This window comes from Schistocerca piceifrons, chromosome X (assembly GCF_021461385.2).
Source record: "Schistocerca piceifrons isolate TAMUIC-IGC-003096 chromosome X, iqSchPice1.1, whole genome shotgun sequence".
NCBI classification, from domain to species: domain Eukaryota; kingdom Metazoa; phylum Arthropoda; class Insecta; order Orthoptera; family Acrididae; genus Schistocerca; species Schistocerca piceifrons.
The window spans coordinates 293,801,652-293,828,372 of NC_060149.1; the positions used below are offsets into that span (position 1 = coordinate 293,801,652).

The following is a 26,721-nucleotide window of genomic DNA, read 5'->3' on the forward strand; positions in this document are numbered from 1 at the left end:
TCTTCTGTTACCCAAGGATTTATACTAGCCCTTGTCTTTTCACCTACTTGATCCTCTGCTGCCTTCACTATTTCATCTCTCAAAGCTACCCATTCTTCTTCTACTGTATTTCTTTCCCCCGTTCTTGTCAATCATTCCCTAATGCTCTGAAACTCTCTACAACCACTAGTTCTTTCAGTTTATCTAGGTCCCATCTCCTTAAATGAGAAACTTTTTACAGTTTCATCAGTTTTAGTCTACAGTTCATAACCAATAATTTGTGGTCAGAGTCCACATCTGCCCCTGGAAATGTCTTACAATTTAAAACCTGGTTCCTAAATCTCTGCCTTACCATTATGCAATCTATCTGAAACCTTCCAGTGTGCCGGCTGGTGTGGCCGAGCAGTTCTAGGCGCTTAAGTTTGGAACCGCGCAACCGCTACGGTAGCAGGTTCGAATCCTGCCTCGGGCATCGATGTGTGTGATGACCTTAGGGTAGTTAGGTTTAAGTAGTTCTAAGTTCTAGGGGACTGATGACCTCAGATGTTAAGTCCCATAGCGCTCAGAGCCATTTGAACCATTTGAACCTTCCAGTGTCTCCAGGCCTCTTCCATGCATACACCATTCTTTCACGATTCTTAAACCAAGTCTGTGATTAAGGTACGCTATGTGCAAAATTCCAGCAGGCAGCTTCCTCTTTCATTCCTTACCCCCATTCTATACTCACCTACTACTTTCCCTTTCTTCCTTTTCCTACTATTGAATTCCAGTCCCCCATGACTATTAAATTTTCACTATCTGAATGATTTATTTTATCTCATCATACATTTCTTCAATCTCTTCATCATCTGCAGAGCTAGTTGGCATAAAACTTGTACTACTGTGGTAGGCGTGGGCTTTGTATCTATCTTGGCTACAATAATGCATTCACTATGCTTTTCGTAGTAGCTTACCCATGTGCCTATTTTTTATTCATTATTAAACCTACTCCTGTATTACCCCTATTTGATTTTGTATTTATAACCCTGTATTCACCTGATCAAAAGTCGTGTTTATCCTGCCACCGAACGTCACTAATTCAGACTATATCTAACTTCAACCTGTCCATTTCCCTTTTTAAATTTTCTAACCTACCTGCCTGATTAAGGGATCTGACATTCCACACTCCAATCCGTAGAACGCCAATTTTGTTTCTTCTGATAACAACATCCACCTGAGTAGTACCCACCCGGAGGACGAATGGGGAACTATTTTACCTCCAGAATATTTTACCCAACAGGACACCATCATCATTTAACCATGCTGCATGCTCTCGGGAAAAATTATGGTTTTCAGCCATTCGCAGTACCAACACAGCAAGCCTGTTTTGGTTGATGTTACAAGGCCAGATCAGTCAATCATCCAGACTGTTGCCCCTGCAACTACTGAAAAGGCTGCTGCCCCTCTTCAGGAACCACACATTTGTCAGGCCTCTCAACAGATACCCCTCCACTGTGGTTTCACCTATGGTATGGCTATCTGTATCGCTGAGGCACACAAACCTCCCCACCAATGGTCTGGTAATGTGCGCCATGGAATTTGAATCCCCGCCAGATGTCATGGACATCGAAGACCCATAGAGGTCTCTGCACCATCGCGCCGTAAGCTGTGGTGGTGTGCACCTCCTGGCACACATTTAGAGTGAGGGCGCCACAGTGGAACACATGGTTGCAGCGGCCAATAGCGGTGTCCCCGATAGAGCACTTAAGCGCCTGCCTGTTGCCCAGCCTGCCAGTCTAACCTTGCGTACGTCTCAGGACATATCGCCTTGCATTAGATAGCGTATTTACTTTCATGTTTTCTTTATGAGTGGACGTGGTTGTCTTCTTTGGTTTTCTTGACTCTGTTGTTCCATTCTTGATGTTGTTGTAAGGTCCTTCATTGGTTGTGTCCATCGTCTCCCATTGTGTTGTTGTTCGCGGGCTGCTCCGCGGGTCCCGCCGCAGTTCCGTCACTTCAACCCCGTGACTGTTCCGGTCGCCGTTATAACAAATGGCAAGGTTCATGGTTCATGCGGGGTCTGTGTGATCATGGACTAGTAATTTGCTATGAGCAGACCCTGTGATTTGTCCTGTTATATGTTTTAAAAATACAAGCCTTGAGTCAGGATCTACAAATTCATAGGCATTATCACAATTATTTATGAATTCAGACAATTGTTCTGTGTCACCGTCAAACCTACTAGGAAATAATTTAGTTGCTCTGCTATTACTCAAAAATTGTCAATCTAAACTGTCTGAAATGGCACTGTTGGAATCAGTGGTGGGATTCATGATCACTAATCTTTCATTGCCACTGATGTCTTGCTAGTTCCAGTGTCTCCTCTCACACTGGTGGCATCCATGCTCATGGTTGCACTGCTGCAGCAGAGGCTGCTCACTGGTTAGGTGAACCTCTTGCTCACAGTGGCACTGCTGCAGTGATGGCAGCAGATGCTTAGTTTTAGGAAAACTATTGTGCTCCTCTACACCTAACCCAGTATCCTGGGTCACATTAGCAGTCCTAACTGGGAAATGAGGGAACATTGTGGATGACAGGCGTCTTACCTCAACTGATGCAATGAATGAGGATGGTAGCATGGGCAGCTTGCAGAACTCAAGTTGCAACCCGCCTACCAGCTGAAAAGCGTTCTCAGGGATATAGAACTCAGTACAATTCTCAAGGAAGCCCAGGGTAAATGAAAGTCATAATAATCTCATAATTATGGAAGTCTGATCCTGGCACTACTGACTGATGGCCTCTGTCTCAATGGTTGCTGTCATGAACTCTGACTTTGCAGCTCTTCAAGTCAGCTGCCTGCAAACCTGCACCTATCTTCTTCGTCATGGCACTATGATGATATCTAAGTATTCCAAGACTGCAGGCTAATGGTGAGTGACACAGGTGTAGTGTCACAGGTGCCTGTTGTTCTGTCCACTAACTTGGCGGTGGATACCCCTTTAATACCTGTTGCCAAGAGCCAATTGTACTATTAGGCAAGATTAGGTGGTCACCTAGGGCATCAAAATTTTAGGGGCGCAAAGGGTGGATACATTTAATTTCCAATCAAACAGTGAAACAATTGAGCAAATTAGTAGCAAAATGAAAAACAGAAAAAATTAAAACCCAAATTGTTTTCAAAAGCATATGGGACAGATATTTAACAAGTCTTTAGTCATTCTGATGAAAGTGGATGCTGAAAAAGGTGAGATTTACTCCTCATTCTAAAAGTATTTCAGTTTAAAAAAAGACATGAAATAACATCACAATTATCCAGATGACCTAGTTTGATACTCCACATGTCTTCCATCACTATAGCATTATTTATAAATTCTAATTTCTAAATTCAAGGAAAAATTCAGTCACACCAGAAAATAGTACCGCACCTCTATGTCCATTTTCTTGCAATTAAATAAAATAAATAATTTATGCCAAATTTTGTTGCACTAATATATTGAGATGAGTTCTAGAAGGTTCAGCACATTTTTCCTATTTCAGTTACTTTGGGGAATATCAAAAACTGAGTAAAAAAGAAATTGGGCACATTCGTTGTCCTCAGTTAGTTTTAAAGTGACTGACAACAAAGCATGAGAATTGAGGACTGTCCCAAAAAATGAGGACATCTGGTCACTTTAGTTTGATGATTGAAAGCACAGTAGAAGATTTGCATGTTTGTGCCATTGGATGTTGGTGGTGGAGGAGGCAGGGGACATCGGGGAGACTGATGGTAGTAAAGAAGGGGAGGGGGGGGGGGGGGGCAGTTTTCAGTTCTCACCTAGGGTGGCAATACCTAGCAATGGCCCTGCTATCACTCCTGTATTATGTCAAATTAGGGGTGCCTTGGTGAATTCCATCTGACGTACATACGAGTAACTTCCTTGAACCTTACCTTATTTGGGCAAATTCTGAGGTGCAGCCTCCATCACCATGCAGATTGTGTCAGGGTAGTGGTCATGCACTCAGTGAACACTGCCCGTCTTGTGTATTCATAGCCTATCTGCACGGTGCCAGGCTAATGTTAGCTGTGTACACGGATATGCAGTGCTTTCGCTTCCTTCCAAAGAAAGCATTTCCTTACAATTTGGAGTTAATGTTTATGCTGATATCAGCTTCATGTCTTGATAACATATTTTGAGACACTGTTACAATGGAAGAGGTGCAGACTCCTGGACTTTGCATGGAGATACTGATGCTACTCTTCTTAGATAAAACTTACAGTCATAATTGAACCCTGTCCATCTTTAGAATGACGTAAAATCTGATACAGCACTTGCAACTGAAAACTGTTCGATGATTTTCAATGAAACAGTTTTCTAAGAGATAAGTTGTCATGCCAGGAACAGACAATACAGTAATCCAAACTCTCATCGAAAACACCCAGGGCTCTGAGGGGCATATTTCCAATAGGGAAATGGTGTAATTGAAAGCGATCCAACTTGTGTGTCAGCATAGCACTCACTGAACACCCAGAAGGAAGCTCTTTATTTTACTGTTACCATGATAATCATTAATTTCTATATTCATGAATTACTGAATATTGATATCGAACTTATATGCACGGCTGTCCTTGTGAATTTGATAACAGAGCCTCACATGTTGCTATGACCATTTTTACACTCCTCAGGTTGAGTGTAGCATCTTCCGATGTCCAGCCAGTCATAAATATTCTTCTCGTAGTTGAGTGGCATGGAGTCTCAGACTACCTACCTGCCTAACGAGGGCACTTTTCTGAGCTCCACATATCGATTTCTGATAAGGACACATAATGCACCACTACTGCTTACTGCCTGTTGCTGTAGTGTTGTACACTTCATTTAAAAACTCTTGTTACTGAAACCTTTGCACGCAACTTATTGAATGACCACAGCGATATTCAAGAAATGTATTCACAATTGTGAATATAGTGAAACTCCAGCTGTACAATGTACTGATGACAATTAAAATTTGTGTCAGACCAGGACTCAAAAATCATATCCCATTTTTGATGAGTGATCAGCCTAACTGCCTTGGGCATCTGAGCACGCATCCAGGACTGACTCAAACTTCCATATGTCACCATGTGTCTACACCCTGTACTCACACAAATTCTGTGGTTCCCACCCAGGCAGAGATGTATTCATTACACTTGTGGCCTTTGTTTTAGGTATGAAATATTATATTCCAGTGCCTGTGTTGATTCAATGTACAATGCAACGTTTTTCATACATACACACATGTCTCAAGGAACAGGCAATGCTGCAGTCTGCAGCTGTATAACACCAAATACATTTCTTGTCGGTCATACAGCAGTAGATCACAGCAGTGCCTGTTGCTTGAGATGTGCATGCATGTCAGATCAAGACAGGCACTGCAGTATACTATAGCATTGCAATATTCTTTGCTAATGAGGCTATCCTCAAGTAACATCCGCAACCTCTTTCCTAATTTATGAAAAGGGTTTTGGTTGCAGCCTCAAAGCAGCTGTACAAAATCTTACCCCAGATGGTTTCGACCATGCTTAGACAGTCCTATTGAATACTCCTGTGGGAAAGATACTGCACTTTTCAAACATAGTTGTTAAGTAATTGCCAACTACTACACCATATCTGGGACTATGAATATCCAAGCAAGTTTGATGGAGAGGATGCTGCTGATGCTGTTGAAAGTCAGGAAACTGACACAATAACAGAATTGAGAGATGAGATACAGAACAAAAACTTCTCTTAGAGGAGATGTGACATGCACTAGTTTGGTAGCATAAATGATGACACCAATTATTATGAGAAAGTATTTGAGAGAGTCTCTGAAAATACATAATTAGTTGAAACGCCTAGTAGCAACACACAAGAGGCAACATGGAATTTTACCTCAGTTTATGTGGTATGCAAACACAACTTATCTCATACATGTAGACAAGACATACACAGTACCTCCATTCTGTTAAGAAATGCAGAACGTAACAAAAGATCATTCTGAAAATAGTGATGATGAGCTAATGCCTGCCACTGCTGCTCTGGTCAATGAAAATTTATCCATTTGTACTAGCTTAAGGTTGTTGAGCTCTACATTGCTGTTTGACATCTTATATATTTTTTGCCAGAAATAGTGACAGTCCACCTCTTGCCCTCTGAGCATAATTAGGAATTATTGTATAGTTGTATTGTACTGAGTATTTCTTGCAATCATGTATTGTCTTAACAAGTGTTGGAGGATTTTTTGCAAAGATTTTTCTGTTGTTCACATTTATTTATTGTTGGCTTCACTACTTTCTACTGTTGTCCATGAATCCAACAATATCTTTATTTAATGTTGTGCTTGACCAGAACTGCACCACCATTTCAAACTTTCTGTAAGTTTAACAATTTGTGTTAGGATTTGGGGCCATCAGCACCAACCCATTCCTGGTTGATTCTGCCAATCTACCACTTCATTTATAAGACAAACAACCACCGGCACCATGTGCACCCACATACATGTGAGTGCTGATTTTGCATGATTTGCAAGCATTTGAGACACAATGCCTCCTGCCTTCTCCACTGCTCTTTTTAGCTGACTCAGTTTTCCACCACCATACAACAAACATTGTTCAACTCATAACATTCAGTCACTAGTCAAATCTTTCATGTGCCACACCAGCATACTAGCATACTACAAACACCACCCCTTTTTACCAGTTATATAACAGGACACACCAACCTGCTGTCTACTGCTACCTTCCTTGCACGGAAGAAACCTTTACATCATTCTGTCAATTTTTGAATTTAAAACAGTGAAAATATTAGTTTGCCCTATGCAACCTATTGTGTTACTACATTTTAGGTAGACCAACTTGTGCTAACCAACACCACCACTGGGACACTAAAGGCTGGTGATAATCATATTTGCCAAGGTATTCCGAGCTGTTGTACCTTCATCACCCACTACCAGTACATGAAAGGAGGTGCTGTCTTATGTTTGCTCTGTTTATTGGAGTTATGTGTTCTCCACCCATTCAAGACATAAGCTTAATGGCACTGAAGGGAGAAGAAGAAGAAGAAGAAGAAGAAGAAGAAGAAATGGTGTTGCAGCAGATTACCAGTCAGTTAACAGCTTGTGAACTTCTTATAAAGAAATGGGACCAAATTAGAATGCTTTGTACTCCATGAGATGTCAAACGTACCTGTCACTACCAAAGAGCACCTGCAAAATATTTCGGATGCCATATCACTCCATAGTGCCAAGCAAGTCTAGTTAAACACTGGTAGAGCTCTGATAAAGACACTATTTCGTTCCCCTGCCCAGGCTGATGCTGATCATTGGAATAGAGCCCTCCAGTGAGCTATGTCTTTTGCTGCCCAAAACCATGAGACTCTTGATTACCTAAATGTGCAGCTTTTGCAGATTGAAGATAACCATCTGACCACTTCCAGAAAAATCCAGAGTGTAGCTACTGAGCTGCTACAACAAAACAAAAACAAAAACCGTAGAAACTCTACCCAAGGAAAAATAGTCAGCATACAACAACAACAACAACATACAGAGAATTATCAAACCTGACTGCTACCCTGGAAGTAACCGAAGCATTACAAATCCTGCCGTTATACAGTATGCATGCAGCCCACTTACATAGCAATACCTTGCATTCCATAATTAGGCTGGGATTGCAACAGAGGCTCAGCCCCATCCTCTTACCCACAGAGACCTTTTTGCAAACATTAACAAACACTGCCTTTCTTTTATCGGATCCTATGTGGATGATCTACCCCATATGGGATCAACTTTGCCATATTAATACACAGCTGCTAGAGTACGATTTTCATAGTTCCTAGACACACTAAAAGTGCAAATCTCATTGCCTGTCTCTTGCACAAACTGTGAATTAGACTGTTACTGTCTTCACCCCATCTAAGTTGCATGGGCAGCTGCACACAAACACATTCTCTGGCAAACCAAGGACATTTTAATTGTTAGTAAAAACTCCCAGATGCACTCGACAGTGCCACCGGTGGGGATTCTCCCATATGACCATATCATGGGTGTACCGTGACCATCAGGAATCCAGTAAAACATCAAATCTCCAACATCGCAGCGGTAAGAAAAAGATCCTGCAAGAACAGGACTAACAAAGACTGAAGAGAATCGTTCAACATGACAGAAGTGCAACCCTTCTGCAAATTGCTGCAGATCTCAATGTTGGGCCATTAACAAGTGTCAGGGTGTGAACCATTCAATAAAAAATCACTAATATGGGCTTTTGGAGCTGAAGGTCCACTCGTGTACCCTTGATGACTGCACAACACACAGCTTTACTCCTCACCACAGCCCATCAACACTGACATTGGACCGTTGATGACTGGAAACATGTTGCCTGGTCAAACGAGTCTCGTTTCAAATTGTATTGAGCAGATGGACATGTATGGGTATGGAGAAAAACCTCATGAATTCATGGACCCTACATGTTCAAGCTGGTAGAGGCTCTGTTATGGTGTGGGAAGTGTATAGTTAGAGTGATATGGGACCCCTGATATGTCTAGACATGATTCTGACAGGTGACACATACATAAGCATTCTGTCTGATCACTTGCATCCATTCATGTCTATTACACATTCCGACAGACTTGGGCAATTCCAGCAGGACAGTACGACACCCCACATGTCCAGAATTGGTGCAGAGTGGCTCCAGGAACACTCTTCTGAGTTTAAACACTTCTGCTGGCCACCAAACTCCTCAGACATTAACATTACTGAGCACATATGGGATGCCTTGCAACATTCTGTTCAGAAGAGGTCGCCACCCCCTCATACTCTTATGGATTTATGGACAGCCCTGCAAGATTCGTGGTGTCAATTTCCTCCATCACTACTTCAGACATTAGTCGAGTCCATGCCATGTCACGATGCGGCACTTCTGCGTGCTCACAGGGGCTCTACATGATATCAGGCAGGTGTACCAGTTTCTTTGGCTCTTCAGTGCATCTGCCCACCTAACATATTCACATGATGCTAGATTAAGTCTTTTTTACTTTACTTGCCTGAAGTCCCCTTAGTGTTGCCTCACCCTGACAGCCTGCACATATTTCCAAATAATACCAAAACTCACCTCTTGGAGTCTATAGATGATTTATTAGCCTGAGAACAAGGACAAATTACCCTCAACCATGTGACAGCCCATATTAAAGACTCAAACACTAAAGATTACATAAACAGAGTAGTCATTCCTAGTGCTACAGCTATTCCTCTAAAACTGATCATTGTCTGTTTTATTATATGCCTCCTGAATGCTCAAAATCACTGTAGATATTGTAAAATGCATCAAGCAATACCCCCTCCTTCCTAGTTTAAGGTTTACTCATTAACTATTCACTATAGTTAGTTATTTTCCTTGTAATAGAAATACTTGCATTTCTATGTACTATATACTGAAAAGGTGATCTAAATTAAGGTCATTGGCCGTAGTAATATGGAACTACTGTTCTGTGCTTGATCAACTCCCAAAGGGATATTGTCTGAACTGAAAGCAGAATTCAGTTGTTAATTGCTAATGTTGTATATCATTTTTATGTAAAACAATAACACAGATTATTAATTAGCTTAGTATTATAGGCATTTGTTACAAACTCCCTAATTGGAATGTGGAAGTGGTTAATCTAAACACTTTGTGCCAAATTTAAATGTAAACCCCACCACCTTATATTGACCCCACCACCCATATCACCATGCCACCCAGCCCCCCTAAGGCATCGTCAATATTGCTGGTTACTGTCACAGCCCCATAACTGTGCCCAGGCACTGCCAGCTCAGCCACTGTCCGGCTGCTGTCTCCACGCCACCTTCACTGACTCCACCACCCATTGCCGCCCTTGCACTACTTCCACCTTAATCGTGTCACATCAGCATGACAACTCAAAAAGCCACTTTTTCCTCTCCATTTTTGTGAAGCTTTTGGGCTCATTTCACAATGAAATTCTTGTATATGATTTTATAAGAACGGTCAATATTACTATGATTTGTACTACATGAACCAATTTAAAGAGTTTTGATCAAGCACCCCAAATAGAATAAAAGCACTCTGTCTTCAGGCCACAAGTGGCCCTTCGGGACCATCAGAACGCCGTGTCATCCTCACCTGAGGATGCGGATAGGAGGGGCGTGTGGTCAGCACACTGCTCTCCCGGTCGTTATGATGGGTTTTCTCTGACCGGAGCCGCTACTAGTCGGTCGAGTAGCTCCTCAATTGGCATCACGAGGCTGAGTGCACCCATAAAAATGGCAATAGCGCACGGCCGCCCGGACAGTCACCCGTCCAAGTGCCGGCCACGCCCGACAGCGCTTAACTTCAGTGATCTGACGGGAACCGGTGTATCCACTGCAGTAAGGCCGTTGCCCCAAATAGAATAAGCCCTCTAGTAAATGTTTGCAACCTGTCCAAAAGAGCCCTTAACCTTTTGTCTCCAATTGATGTTATATTATTGATGTTTCTGCATTCGTTTCACCAGTAAAATGGCTCCTGTGGAAGGGGGAGGGGTGTGCATGTTGAGTAGTCAGACTGAGCTGAATATCTAAGTATTGAGGGAAATTTTCAAAATTTTATTACACCATATTTTATGATTTCAGTACTATATTCTGTGATGAGACAGTGACTGAACCTGTGCAGGTGCATACTGGATGTTACATGATAAACCCCTGCCCACACCTGGTCCACACGCATAGCATTCCCACAGTGGGTGCTGCTGACAGGGGGCGCTATTAAAAGGTGTTGCTGACAGTAGGACTGCTTGAGGTACCCCTCCGCCAGCCAATAGGAAAGCTGGCAGTCATCATGTGAGGGATGCAGAGCAGGTCAGTGAGAGGCGTTCCGGACACACGGTTGCTCTCTTGCCTACCAGCTCTCTTCCCAGCTGCTCTTTAAAGGCATCCTGCCCTCAGTCTGGCCGGACAGCCTCCTGATGCCACAGAGCATATCATTTGTTGTGTCCCTTAATGACATGGCTTGGAGCAATAAACTCCAAATGTGGCACTAAAACTCTCGTTACAAGTTTCAGTTCAAGAAATTCCCTAACACACCCGCATCCCCACACCCTGCCTCCACCCTAAATTGCCTGTCCTGTACACCTACATATTAGATATAGCCTAAGTAATACCAAGTGTTTTTGAATACACAAAACAGTCTAGTTTCTCCATGATTATTTATGAATTATTAAAGATAATGAACCCACCTCCATGACCAAGGATGTGTACACAGTGGAAATATCCATGTGACACTATTACCAACTGAGTGGTAATATCCACTGCCTCAGACATGTCCTGCGTTCAACCGTGTCTCATCCAAATAGTACATGAGCCTTCCTTAATTTCTCAGCAATTTAATGGTTTGTAGATAGCACTGCCTTCCTAAAATGATGTCGCTCCTGTCTAATAGCATGCTATCATATCCATGCAAAACATATTTAAAATTTATTTCCTTTAATAATTTTTAAAATGCAGTTCTCTGAAAATTGTCCAAATTTTGATCTTCATTCATGGCAGCAAGCAGTTTGCCAATGTTACCCGATGCACCCCTGCCAATACCTGGTTCACACCTTATATTGACAACACACCCCACCCCCATGAGCTTTATGAGCCACATCACTTATGCACCCCCCCCCCCCCCCCGCCCCCCACCCCCCCACATCACCATGCCTGTGAGATGTGTTCCCACACACAGTCACTCTCTTGCCTACCAGCTCTCCTCTCAGCTAGATGCTTTTGTTAGCTCCTCTTTTAGAGCATTCTGCTCTCAGTCTGGCTGGCAGGCAGCTTATGTTCAATGACTGTATGCTATGAGAAAGATAACTAGAAATTGTTCCAGACTTTGCATTCTGCATCTCATCAATTTCAATCAGTGTGATCTGCAGTCCACCTTCACTTACAGAAAAATACTGAATTATGACACAAAAATTTTTCTGATGCCCAGTAGATATCAAAAAGTACCTTCCACTGTTTACAGCAGCTATTACCTTGGTCATCCCACATGAAACATTTCCAGCAATCTTCAAATCTGAAAATGTTTATTGTGCAGTTAAACATTGCAGTCATCAGAATGGTAGCTTTGGTGCTGTTTAACAACATACAATGGCATGGTTCCTTCTGCTCCAGCTACATTTTTCTGTTCCTCTGCATTTGAAGTCACAAAATATCTAGTCACCTTTAGTGAGGAATATGCTGGTCAAAGATTATTCTTCTGTTTCTCGGAATCAATGTGATGTTTGAGAACTGCAGCACCACTAAGAGACACACAGATAGAGCACAGTTACATATCTTACATTTCACTAAACAATCATTGTCTGGGTCACTGAAGCAAGAGAATTTGTTCTAAAGCTTTTCTGAAAATCTTGATTTCCATTTTGGCATCACAATTAGTACAATTCCAGAAGTGTTAGCTTTTCACAAAACTGATGCTGATGCCAGTGTTAATCAAAAGCAAGGAAAATAGGGTACACAACGATTACAGTGGATAATCTATACATGTATCAAGGGTACCAACATATGGAATCTTGATTTCGGTTGTTAGTTTATAAATCAATAAAATTTGTAATTAGTTTAGAAATGTTTGAAAATTAATCCTCAGAAAATTGAGACAAGTTACTAGTTTTTTAGAAAATAAAAAAAACAAGAAAAAAATTTGGGACAAATTTTTGAGGCCCAAATATTGGACAATCCCAATCAAACACGACATATGGCCACCCTAGCCACACTGAGCAAGCACCCTGTCTCATTCACCCCTTCGATAGCACCACTGTGGTTATGCACCTTGATGTGTTTCCAGGCCTTCTCTTGTTTTGGTGAGCAGAGTATAGACAGTTGGAATTCGGCCAGGACAGATGGGATATAATCCCAACATGCACTATTCGAAAAGAAAACCACTACAGCATGACACTGCAGTTTGGGTAACATAACCTACTAGAAGTTAAACACTTGTCCAGACAGACTTCTTTCAGAATAATTAAAATTCTAAAAGTAGTACACTGAGATGCTCTGCGTCCAATGTCCTATAATAACTGAGATCTGTAACCAGGCATGTAATGTGGCATGCAGTGTTCTGTATAGCACCAAGCTATAAGATTTGAATCCTCTGTAATACTTCATTTTTACATTACACTTTACATTCTGTTGTTAAGGTAACATTTTATAGTCTTATAAATATAGAGTTATAATTCTTTATTTTCAGAACAAATTAACAGTCACTAACTGCAACAATAATATTTCATTGGAAATGGTAAATTGTTCTCAAAGAATATGCATTGATGAGCCAAAGAAACTGGTACACCTGCCTGATATCATGTCGGGCCCCCACGAGCATGCAGAAGTGCCGCAACACGACGTAGCATGGACTCAACAATGAAGTAGTGTTGTAGGGGACTGACACTGAATCCTACAGGGCTCTCCATAAATCCAAAAGAGTATGAGGAGGTGGCGATCTCTTGTGAACAGCATGTTGCAAGGCATACCATATATGCTCACTAACGTTAACGTCTGGGGAGTTAGGTGACCAGCAGAAGTGTTTAAACACAGAAGAGTGTTCCTGGAACCACTCTGCACCAATTCTGGACATGTGGGGTGTCGTACTGTCCTGCTGGAATTGCCCAAGTCTGTTGGAATGTGTAGTAGACATGAATGCATGCAAATGATCAGACAGAATGCTTACATATGTGTCACCTGTCAGAGTCATATCTAGACATATCAGGGATCCCATATCACTAACTACTCACACCCCACACCATTACAGGGCCTCCACCAGCTTGAATAGCCCCTGTTGACATGTAGGGTCCATGGATTTATGAGGTTGTCTCCATACCCGTACACGTTCATCTGCTCAATACAATTTAAAATGAGTCTCGTCTGACCAGGCAACATGTTTCCAGTCATCAATAGTCCCATGTCAGTGTTGACAGGCCCAGGCGAGGTGTAAAGCTTTGTGTTGTGCAGTCATCAAGGGTACACAAGTGAGCCTTTGTCTCTGAAAGCTCATATCAATGTTGTTCTGTTGAATGGTTCACACACTGACACTTATTAATGGCCCTGCCGCGCGGGTTTAGCTGAACAGTTTAAGGCGCTGCAGTCATGGACTGTGTGGCTGGTCCCGGCAGAGGTTCGAGTCCTTCCTCGGGCATGGTTGTGTGTGTTTGTCCTTAGGATAATTTAGGTTAAGTAGTGTGTAATCTTAGGGACTGATGACCTTAGCAGTTAAGTCCCATAAGATTTCACACACATTTTAATGGCCTGACATTGAAATCTGCAGCAATTTGCAGAAGGGTTGCACTTCTGTTCCACTGGATGATTCTCTTCAGTTATTGTTAGTCCCGTTCTTGCAGGATCTTTTTCCAGCCACAGTGATGTCAGAGATTTGATGTTTTATTGGATCCCTGATAGTCACAGAACACTTGGAAATGGCTGTATGGGGAAAATCCCCACTTCATCGCTACGTCTGAGATACTGTGTCCCATTGATCGTGCACAACTATAACAGCATGTTCAAACTCACTTGAATCTTAATAACTTGCCATTGTAGCAGCAGTAACGAATCTAACAACTGTGCCAGACACCAATTGTCTTATATAGGGGTTGCCAACCGCAGCACTGTATTCTGCCTGTTTACGTATCTCTGTATTTGAATATGCATGCCAATACCAATTTCTTCGGCGCGCCAGTATATATTTGAGCACTGATAATTTTGCCGGCACAATGTGTGCTTTCTTGAAGTTAGAGTATGTCATGTCAACAACTAATTTGATTACAACATTGTTGTTAGGTTATTTCATTTGAAATTTTATTATTATTATCATCGTCATTATTAAATATAGATATGGAAACTACAATGAAGGTTATCGACAACTTATTCTTCCTATACTTAGGGGGCACCAGGAGCACTGCACTCGCAGCCATCCCATATCAAGGGCTTAAATAGCAGAAAATGCTGTCCTGGGTTTCCAGGTTGCCATCAAGTTTATCACCCCCACCAATGGAAATGAGATCTCTGATGTGTAGTCCTAGCTACCCTCAGAAATCATTTCTACAGATTTTTGACAAAAGCCTGGACGCAAGCAGGTTTATGCAGTGGCTATCAGAGCTGAAGCCTGGTTCTCCAATAAAACGTCATTATTCTTGTCAGCAACCTGCATGAGGTCCAAACGCTGAGGGCAGCCGCAAGGTGTAGAGGAGCTCCTCAACCACTGAAATAGTACATTGTCATATGTGATATTGGTGTAGGAGTAAATGGGTTGCAGTATTGAATTGCAAGGTCACTGTCTGAGATCATACATTCGGTAATAACATCTTTTGCCTTTGCTTTCTTGCTTCTACCTACTTGCTCCTGCCCAACTGCACAATGAATGTGAAAGCATGCAAGAATTTAATGGCTATATATACCAGCAGTAGCAGACATCAACACAGAGATGCCAAAGTTAATGATGTTCTTAGTTTTCATGTGGGATGTGTCAAGAGAGTTAGTTACACATCCCATAGATCATTTGAATGATTCTTTTATCAAAATGATGTGGAATGATTCAGTGTATAGGATGCATACATGGTTAGTGTTAATGAACACATTATTTTTAGTCCTACTCATGCAATTATACCTTTTTCCTTAAGTAGAAATTCATCAATGGAATACAAGGAACTGTCTGTGAGAAATGATTTTAAACTAGATCTAAAACTTGCTTTGCTACCTGTCAGACATTTTATGATATTGGGTAAATGATAAAAAAACTTTTGTTGCTTCATACTGAACTCCTTTCCGACCCACTGACAGCTGTAAAGATGGGTAATAAAGGTCACTTTTCCCTCTACTATGGTAGGTATGAACATCACTGTTCTTCTCAAATTGTGATTGAATATTTTTGACAAATTTCATGAGTGAATATATGTATTGTGTTGGCACAGTTTAAATGCCTAGCTCCTTGAACAGGTATCTACATAACGTTCATGTACAAACATATATTATTCTTACTGTTCACTTTCGTGCAATAAATACTTTCTTTCTAAGTGCTAAGTTACCCCAGAATATTGTTCTGTACAACATTGAGTGAAAATATGCAAAATTTGTCAGGTGCGTGATACATCTGTTACCAATATTAACAATTATAAAAAGATCACAAGTAGCTGAACTTAACTGTTTGAGAATCTCAGTAACGTGCTTCCAGTTAAAGTTTTCATCAATATGCATACTCAAAAATTTGGAGCTTTCTACTCTACTTACTGACTACTGCTCACGTACTACGTCACTTCTTGACATGACTATTTGTTGTACAGAACTGAGTGTGGTGTCTTTTTTCAAAATTTTCAGGGAATCACTTAATAATTCTTTGGGAAATATCATTTGCCAACTCCTCTGTTGCTTTCTCTCTAATGGGATTTATTATAACACTAGTATCATCTGCAAAAAGTATCAGTTTTATATGTTGAATGTCAAATGGAAGGTTATTCATGTATATAAGTAATAGGAGTGGACCCAAAATTGAACTCTGTTGGACTCCATTTGTGATTTCTTTTTCTCCAGTCACTAACATTTTATACCTCTCTGTCATTGTCTGAATTATTCAGCGTGACCTTTTGTATTCTGTTTATCAAGTATAATTCAAATCAGCTGTGCATGAAACCATCAATTCCATAAAAACTTAGGCTTTTCTAAGAGAGTATCAAACACCTTAGAAAAGTCACAAAAAATGCCAACTGGCAATATATTACAACTTTAAGGCTTGCACTATTTGAAGAGTATGTATAAGTAGCATTCTCAGTTGAGCAACCCATCTGGAATCCGAACTTTTATGTGCTAAGTAAATTGTTTCCATTCAAGTGTGCTACTGCTCTTGGGTACATTACTTTTTCAAATATTTTGGTAAAAAGTGTCAGAAAGGAAATTGGATGGTAATTTTTTTAAGTCTGTCTCATCAGCTTTCTTGTGAAGTGGTTTAACAACTGCATACTTTAACCTGTCTGGAAAAATTCCCTACACCAGGGATGCACTGCATCGTTATTTATTAACTTTGAACAACTTTTAAGAATATTGTTTGAAATCTCATCAACCCCACAACAGTTTTTGATTTTTATAATTTTTATAATTGTATCAAATTCAGTGAACTTCTAGTTGTTTCGAGGTTTGTGGAACGAAATTTTTAATATATTCTCTTGCTTCTTCAATTGCTATATTTGCTGCTATGTTTAGAAAGTGATTGCTAAAAGTACTTGCAACTTGTAAATTATCAATCCCAACACTGTCATTTAGTTTCATTGTCATGCAATCATGTACCCTGACTGGTTTTCCTGTTCCCTGTTTGATGTTGTCCCATATAGTTTTAATTTTATCACCTGAATTATTTATTTCTGTGAGGACATGCATACTTCTGGACATTTTAATGGGCTTCCTTAAAATATTACAGTATTTTTTGTAGTATGCAAGTAATGTCAGATCTTGACTTACTCTGGCCTTTATATAAATTTCCCTCTTCCTCTTATATGAGATTTTAATTCCCTTAGTTATCTACAGCTTTCTTCTTTTTTAGTGGATCTTTTGGATAATTTATTTAGGAAAACAAATTTCAAATATAGACATAAATTTACTGTCGAATAAACTGAATTTGACATTAGCATCTCTTTCTACATATGCCTCATTCCATACCACCCCTTTTAGCTCACTCTAAAAACATTCTCATTAATAAACCTCACAGCTTTTTATGAACCTGCCACAAGTTTTTAAGGTGTCATACTGTTTATTTCCATTAATTGTGCATTATGATTAGATAGTGTGTTAGCAATTGGGTACACATGTACTGTTTCAGCCTGAGCACTGTATGTAAATATGTTATCAATCAAGAGCCTATTATTTTGCTACATGTGAGTTGGAAAAACTGAGACTACTGAAATTAGGTTGTAACACCCAAATAATAATTCTATTTCATTTTTCCTGTCCGTATCTTTTAAGAAATCTCCACAAACTGCCATCTTTTTCTTCTTGTCTGACAGGTAGCTCCATAATGCAGCTGAATTTCTTATAAATAGTTGAAAGTTTTGTAGATGGTATTTGAATACTGTTACAATTGTCAGAAGTATTCTACAGTAATGGTTCACAAGTACATGGTTCCAGGTTCTGATCAACACAAAAACTATTTGTTTCAATATTGTTGACTTTGTGGCAACTCCTCTTTTTTCCATTTTAGCTCTACATAAAAATGATGCAATCCCTGATATTTACCTCATCACTTCAAAATTTTTCACATCTCCTACACGTACAGGTCTGAAGCACATAATCTGCCATGACAACTAAAACTTGCCTGAAAATTTCAACGCACTGCCCTTTCCAGTCATCTGCTTATGTCTACCATAAATACTAAATAAGCTTATCTGAATCATCACAAGAGATTTAATATATTCTTCAGTTTGTACATTGAAACAGTCTGTGTACATACTACATTTTGTGTTGTATACAAGTAGCATCTCAGAACAACCACAAAAATTTGGGTACAAAGTGATGGGAAAATTCATATAAAGAAACCTGAGTGACAAATTACATGATGCCACACAACAGTCAAGCAAACTGCACATTAAGGAGCACCAAGAATTGTATCAGCTGATACAGAAACAAAAATGCAGATAAATCTAATGTACATAACTGTGTTGTTTCAACTTGTTGCCATCAAATCTACCGCGGAGAATTAACAATGATTACTCTGTTAATCAATTCTGCAATTCTTCTCTTATTGTTTGGTTCATAACTGATAAATAAAGCTAAAAAAATTTTCCTTGGCTATCCTGGCAATCTTTTCAGAGCTTTTTAGCGAAATAGTTTGGTAGTTCCAGATCATACACAATGATCACTCCTGCCAGCTATTGAAACAAAATTGCCTGAATACTTCTAAGTCATACTGGAAATAGAATGTCAGGGACAGGAAATTTGTATAGCCCTTATCTATTATACAAACTGGAGGGTTATCATGCTAAAGGGGCTAAGTGACAGTTTTGCATAAATTATGTTTTCTACTTCCTTTATGTGGTATGTGAACAGGGCTTTTACTTACTAAAAGCACTGTCTCCAATTATCCATGATGTTACAAAGACCAGTAGATGGCATGAGAAGTAACTCCTATCACTTGTGCATACCAAATGAGTTATGAGCAGAATGCATTAAACAAGTTGCCTATACTGGACATAGAGATTATACACTTCTGCTTGCTCCTTCTGTTTTGTAGCCTGTCTCTTGAGTGTCTTCGCTGGTGGTAAAAGAGATAGTGAAAACAATATGAATAATTCAGCAAAGGAAAGTAACAGAAAAGCTTGTGACTCTCAAAGGAATCATGTGCAAAGGTGAGGGAGCATTTTATTCCTGATGATGTAATGAACACCATAACAACAGATCATAATAAGCAATCATTTAAAGTTGTTCAGACGAAAGGCAGTTATTTTATGGACTTTCAGCAAGCAGCTGATATGCTCATTAACACAACTAAGGTTAATATAAGTTCAATCTTGTGGATTAAAACCACAATGCCTGAGGTAATCCAGATAAAAAAGACATTTGGTGAAACAAAGGGATGGAAAATGAGGGATGGAAAATGAGTGTTGAAAAACGGGCGGCGAGGTGAAGATTACAAAACAATCAAACAATCACATTCAGTGAGGTTACTGTGGGAAAGGATAGTATTTAAAGAAGAAAAAGAAACCACAAAAATATTATGGAATACCTACCTGTTGTGCACAAACAGTTTCACAGTGAATTGTGCCAAGAAAGAACAATAAAATGATTACTAGATGTAGAAATATTACAAAACTTGTTTGGTTGACTTTTTGCCCATTTAGCATTTCAGTGCAAACTTATTCAGAAACATCGGTGTCTATTTAGGATCATGCCAAGCGATAAATTGCTTTCCTAAAGTCAATGAGCAAGTGTTAATGTGGTGTTAGTGCATACTTATGTTCTTGTTATTCAAATAAAGTTTATTCTGAAAAACCTAGTAAGTACATTCTGTTACTTAGCCCCTGTAGCACAATAACCCTTCAGTCATTGTACTAAGTGACTTACAGTGAAGAAGATCTGATGCACAAAACACAACAGTGAAGGGCTCTGTATCTGTCTGCATTGAGTTTGAGGTGTTATTAGGCATATTCACTTATCTTAGATATTTCTCATTACAGAAGTACTTTGCCAGGGAAGAGGACATCTGGAGTATCTCTTCTCACTTCCCCAGGATGAGTTCAGTTTCTGACATTGAATCAAATGATATTTTAACACATGAGAAAAATAATATACTAAACATCCACCCACAGTGTCCTGCTACTTTTCAACAAATGCCCTCAGTGGACAGTGTTTCAGTCCATACAGTGTGTTTGGTCTCTGCATGTTCTCCCACAAAGTCAACAAACATTCGAGCTCTGAGTGTTAGTGATGAGAGCACCAAACTGATTGGTATGAAACCCTGCCTCATTGTTTAGACATAGATTCTGTTATACAAAGATTAGCATTGCCAAAGAGAGCATTCTCTAAAATGAATCATCCATATGAGTATTTTCCTGATACTGTCAGTGAAAGTATCATTCAGAATACTGTCGAAGAAACTTGTATGCATTGCAAGAGTCACAAAATTTTCAAGTGAGCTCCAAAAAACCTGTAACAACAAAGAACTGGATGGACACAACAGCCTCTGAAATAAAAACATTTATTGAGTTGCTCATCATTGTGGTCATCCACAAATTGCCATATTTATCAAATTACTGGGGTACAGATACTATGTTACATGTTGAATCAGTGTCAATAGTGATGACTCTAAAAAGGCTTAAAAAACTCTAGAAAACCTTCATCTCAACAATAATTTGAAGGCAGTGTGAATGGATGCTCCTGGATATGATAAAGTATATAAAGTGGGTATCTGATGACCTAAATACTAATTTCATAGAGGCACATAATCATGCAGGCAGATTATCTGTTGATGAAGTTAAGACACCTGTGGAAAAGGGTAAGACAATAATGCCAATATTCCTGTTGGTGAAACGGCTCTACTTGATTTGTGTTCACCTTCGAGAGAGAGAGAGAGAGAGAGAGAGAGAGAGAGAGAGAGAGAGAGAGAGAAAGGTGTTTTGTAGCATTTGACAACTATTTCACTTTGTATGGCCTAATGAAAACACTTGTCGATAATGGAATATATCCTGTAAGTACTGGCAGAGACAACATAAAAGGTCTTCCGGAAATGATGATGGAAAACAATGAACTTTCACGAGGAAAGTTCAAGATGCAGACCAAAGATTCAGTTGTTGCAATAAAAGACACAAGAACACTAATGGTTCTGTCTACAGCGACATCTCCAAGTGAGTAACATTCATTTCCAGAAAAGGAAGAAATGGTTCCTGTTGAATCCTCATCGCCAAATATGGGGTCTTTCCCACTCATCTCATATAGGGTGCCTAAGGGACGCTGCATTCTCAGAATGCTTACAATAATTCAAGCAAATAACATTAATAGTTTCATTTCAATAAATCAGATTGACAGTACTTAACTTTCTATTTAGAACAAGTGTCGCAAGCGATGGGGAACATGCAAACAGTAATAATCTTCCCTATAGACAAAGTCCAAACTAGCAATGGATATGGATCACTAATAACTGATATCGCAGTACTCTCTGCTAAGCCATGCTAATACTCCATTAATGCCAACTAATGTTTGGCCGATGCTGGCAGGAGCGGCCTTTATATTCACTTCTTGCAGAGGTCATTTCTGCCGTGGCACGGCCCTTGTCGGTGGCCTATTAGCTGACATCGCCTCACCGCCTTCTCTGGTCCTGCGTTCTTCCTCTTTGTTCCAGTGCTTGTGGTTACACCAGAACAGTTCCACATGTAGCATAGCGTGTCAAAGTGCCATACGTTTGTTGCAACAGTGTAATGGCAGCGTAAATCTCTTTGATCAGAAACAAGAATGGTATGAAGCTGGATTATCTGTAAAACGGTGTCACAGAATTTATTTTCTGGTTGTTACTGCCATTGTGAAAGTGTTTATAATGCACACAGCAATCACAAGAAATAGAGAACCGCTGTCATGGGGGTCTGAGAGGAGATCTTTAATGTGCATAACCTAGAGGTGGCATGAACAACAGTGAGTTATAGCCTGTAGCCTGCTCATGGAGTCACTGTAAATAAGAAAAGACTGATGTGAGTGGATACAGATCTAATGTGGGTGAACATCTACCAAGGAAAATTGTGAAGTATAAGAAAAGAGGATAAAAGAACAAGAATAATATGCTACAATTGCAAAGTCACTTTCTGTGTAGATTCATGTTTCAAACTGTTCCATAACATCCAGTAATTAAATGTCCATTAATATTTTGTTAATGAAAGATAATCTAGCAGTCAAGTACATTTTCTATTTTGTTTTGCAATGCCAATTTTCATAATAAAAAATTTCAGAAGAGTTTGAAACTATTATCTCATGGGCCATAGGAGGCCATCTTCCCACATCAATTTAAAAAAAAAATGGGTGCCTAATTTTTTTTTGTTTTTGCATTGTATAGCTTGGTGTTTCATAGCAAGTCATTGAACCATCAACTGTCACCTGTTACAAGCTTGGAAAAATGTGCCTACAAAAGGGTTGAGGGACCAAACTGCTATGGTCATCAGTCCCTCCATACCATGTATCTTGGAAACATAGGAAAAAACATTCAGTTTTAAACCTTAAACAAAGGGGATAAATATAGTAGGAATAGGAAAGCCATAATAGATGTTAAGAATAAATTATTAGAAATAGCTGGGGGGGGGGGGTGGGGGGGGGGGGGGGGAGATAAGGTGGAGCAGATGTCACTTTAGAGCTACTGGAGATCTGATGGTGTTTGTAATGCTGCAAAAGGTACAACCTCTTTTCCCCACTGCTGAGCAAGTTCCCTCACCCACTGTACAAGGCCATTTGAGATGACAAGCTGGAGGAGCTCAAGAACATTTATAAAACATTAACTCTTAGTAATATTAAACATGAGTAAGATTGTCAGGGGTCAAACCAGATGTCTACCTGAAGGCCTCCTGGGGCTAAAAATCTTGTGGGAGGCAAAACTCCACCTCCAACCAACAGTCAGCAGGGACATAACAACAAAGTCTTCTGATAACAGTATGCAATAAACTCTGAAAATAAAATTTAAAACATGATTCATAGCCTGGATATTTTTAGTTAGGATTCCAAAGAGTGACTCAACCACATTGTGGAGGTCACTTCGTAGCACCGAGGTTGGGGCACTCCAACAGGAATGGGCAACCATCAGGGAGGCATAACAACTATAATCTGGGAGGGCGGGAGGGGGGGGGGGGGGGGGTGCTGCAGCCTGTCACAGGATGTGTCCACAGATTAGACTAGTGTGACCAATATGGAGGTAGCAAAGTATTGCAAATTGGATTGGATTGTTTGGGGGAAGAGACCAAACGGCGAGGTCATCGGTCTCATCGGATTAGGGAAGGATGGGGAAGGAAGTCGGCCGTGCCCTTTCAAAGGAACCATCCCGGAATTTTCCTGGAGCGATTTAGGGAAATCACGGAAAACCAAAATCAGGATGGCCGGACGCGGGATTGAACCGTCGTCCTCCCGAATACGAGTCCAGTGTGCTAACCACTTATTGCAAATACATGACAAGACAGTCAAAGTGATTGCAGCCACAAACTTGCAGACAATCATAGTCAGCAACTTACTGTTTGTGAATGTAACACTCCAGTCTCTGTTCCATGGAGCTAAGAGTCTGTGATATAATGTCACCAGCATATTGCATCCCAGTATCCTTATTTACACAGCATCCTTCTGGAAGCCTCCTTGGCAAGACGATCCACGAGTTTGTTCCTCCTAGATTCCAGTGTGACTGGGAGATCAGAGTAATACTATCATATTTTTCTGTCATGGGGGTCTGAGAGGAGATCTTTAATGTGCATAACCTAGAGGTGGCATGAACAACAGTGAGTTGTAGCCTGCTCATGGAGTCACTGTAAATAAGAAAAGACTGATGTGAGTGGATACAGATCTAATGAGGACCATGTATGACAGTTACCAATTCTGCCATAAAGATGCTGTATCTACTAGGTAGGGAGTGTTGCTCATTGCTCCTGGTACATGTAGAGGTGTAGCCTGTTTTGACTTCAACTATTGAGCCATGAGGAACAACTGGTAGAAAACTGAAGGGTCTATCATATCCTTTAGGTCACCTGGAAGAATCAGGCAAATATGGTGTAAGATATGGAATGTGGGAGTGTTCTCAAGTCAGTCATGAGAGGATCAACAGGAGACAAGCTAAAGTTGAAACAGATACACACTGAGTTTGCTTTTCTAAAGTCCTGTTTTGTAGTAGGAAAGAGAAGGTGTTGATTTGGATGTTCTGGGTGGTTACAAACATACATGGCACATTGAGGAGTAATTGGTTGCACCTGATCCGTTAGGGAGGTTAACAGGAAGCTGTCTATGGGACTCATCCAGAAAGCACAAGTCACAAGCCTGGTTGATTGGATCTAGGAGTCACAATGCTTAGGGCATCACTGACCCATGGGCCAGGCTACCATAATCTAACGTGATAAAATTAGAGCATTGTAGAGTTGTAAAGTAGTGGAACATTACACACTGCATGGGGTGTTACTGAGGCAACATAGGACACTAAGTTTTAACTGGCATGTCCACATAAGCTGTTATATATAGAGCAACCAAGTTAGCTTATCTTCAAATATGAGTCCTAAGAAGCAGTCTCTTTTGAACACGTTAAGCAGCTCATTATGTAGGTAGGGCTCGGGGTGCAGTTGAGTGGCTCTACGTCAGTAAAAATTCATAAATGCAGGACACAGGTTTTGGTACTGCTAAATTGGAAGCCATGTGCAGGTGTGCAACATCCTCTTTTCCTTATGGCAAACCTAATGTTGGAAGAACTACGGTAGTTGCAGCAGTCATAACAGTGATGAGACAAGACATCACACTGTCTCTGCCAGTCCATTTATCTCTATTAAGATGAGTGTCACACTCAGGACAGAGTCTTGTGGGACTCTGTTTTGCTGTATGTGAAAGGCACTGTAGTAGTTACTGACTCAGACCAATAAGAATCATTATGACAGAAAATTTTGTATTAAGATCAGGAGGGATCCTGCAAAGGCCCATTCAAGATAGGTTGTAAGGCTATGGTGGTGCCATATGGGACCATGTTTTGCCATAAGGCTTTACACAGATCAAAGAAGACAGCAATGACACACTGATGGTGGGTAAAAGCAATTATAATACTAGGCCTCAGAGTATGTGCTCAGTAGCAGACCAGCCGTCCTTAATTCTGCACTGAGTTAGATAAGAGAACTTTTGGGTACAGCAAAGACATCAGCTTACCATGCACTAAAACCCTGTGAAAAGGGTATTGGTAGGACAGATTGGTCTGTAGCTATCTGCATCCTGCAGGATCTTCCCTGGTTTTTCAGAACTGGGATAATAATCCTTTCCCTCCCCTGAGAGAGTGAACTTTCCCTCAAGTGAAATTCAGTTGAAAATATCAAGGATTTGGTGTTTGCATTTTACAGGTTGATAGTGTAACATTTGATTATGTATTACATCAGGGCCTGGAGCACATTTTCTGTGCATTGAGAAGTTCCAAATCAGAAAAAGGAGTGTTATAGGGTTCCAAACATGGTTTAACAAAAGACAGGGTGACACACGCTGCTTGCCTTTAGTAGAGACAGAAAACTTGAGGGTGGTTGCCAGGCACCACCTCCTCGTCATCATCACTGTTGTTACCATGATCACATCATCATCATCATCATAATAATATTTGGATCTGGTAGTAATAACCAGATAAGTCTGGCAAAGATGAAGAGTGTGCTGTTCTGTGGCCCAATGTCCACACCTCTTCGTCCTGCTAGTTGTCAGTAGGGCACTGGGTTGTGGGGGTTAGTATAGTAGGACCATGAGGGAGCAACCCTCTGCTAGGGTTTGTCAGTCACATAGAGGATCTCTGTTCTACGGGTGACGGAAAACCTGAAGTCTCCGGCAAAGTGTACAGGCAAACGGGGACATAGTGAACAGGAGGTCCCTCCTACACATGAACAGATCAACAACGGTGGAAGCTTCAGCCTGCTGATGAGGAGACTGGGAATATTCATTCTCATTGTAGATTATGAAAGGGTTACTTTTTTGGTATAATAGACTCATCTAGACAAGGTAAAGGTGATTATCTTGCTCCTGGCTTCCTGAAATGTAAATCAAAGATTCTGAACTCTTCTTGTTGTGATCGGGGAAGGCAAGGGTGGAGGGTGGGGTGGGGAGGGGGGGGGGGTGCACCTCACCACAGTCATGTGTGGCGAGTTGGTTGTACACAGAGGGCATCCTCATCCTCATGTATTCATCATCCACAGCCTCTATAGATAAAGTCATTCATGCAACTAGACAACATGTGGCCAAATTTCATACACTTGAAGTGCCTGACAGCAAATCATACACAGCATTTTACATCACACCAATAAACCATAATCTTAGCTTCATCTGACAATAACTCATCCTCAAAACACAGAATAATTGCTCACGTGTCTACTTTTTCATCTTCATTCGACAGGATGTTCTAATCAATCTACATCCATTCTGCATTTTGTTCACTGAAGTTGCTTCACAATACTTCTCTTCAGTTTCCTCTGGAAACAGTAGTAGGTTGATATTTGCAAAAGATACACTGTCAGTTCTAGTACGGACCAAGAATTGGCCCACATATTTCCCTCCTTGCTGAGAAGGTTGGTTTTCATCTCAAGTCTTAACTAATGAGGGGAA

The 26,721-nt window shown here is 40.5% G+C and overlaps 1 pseudogene; it reads right to left on the reverse strand.

Moving 5' to 3' along the window:
• Window positions 1-10,222: 10,222 nt before the first annotated feature.
• LOC124723802 lies at window positions 10,223-10,340 on the reverse strand (annotated as a pseudogene).
• Window positions 10,341-26,721: the final 16,381 nt, after the last annotated feature.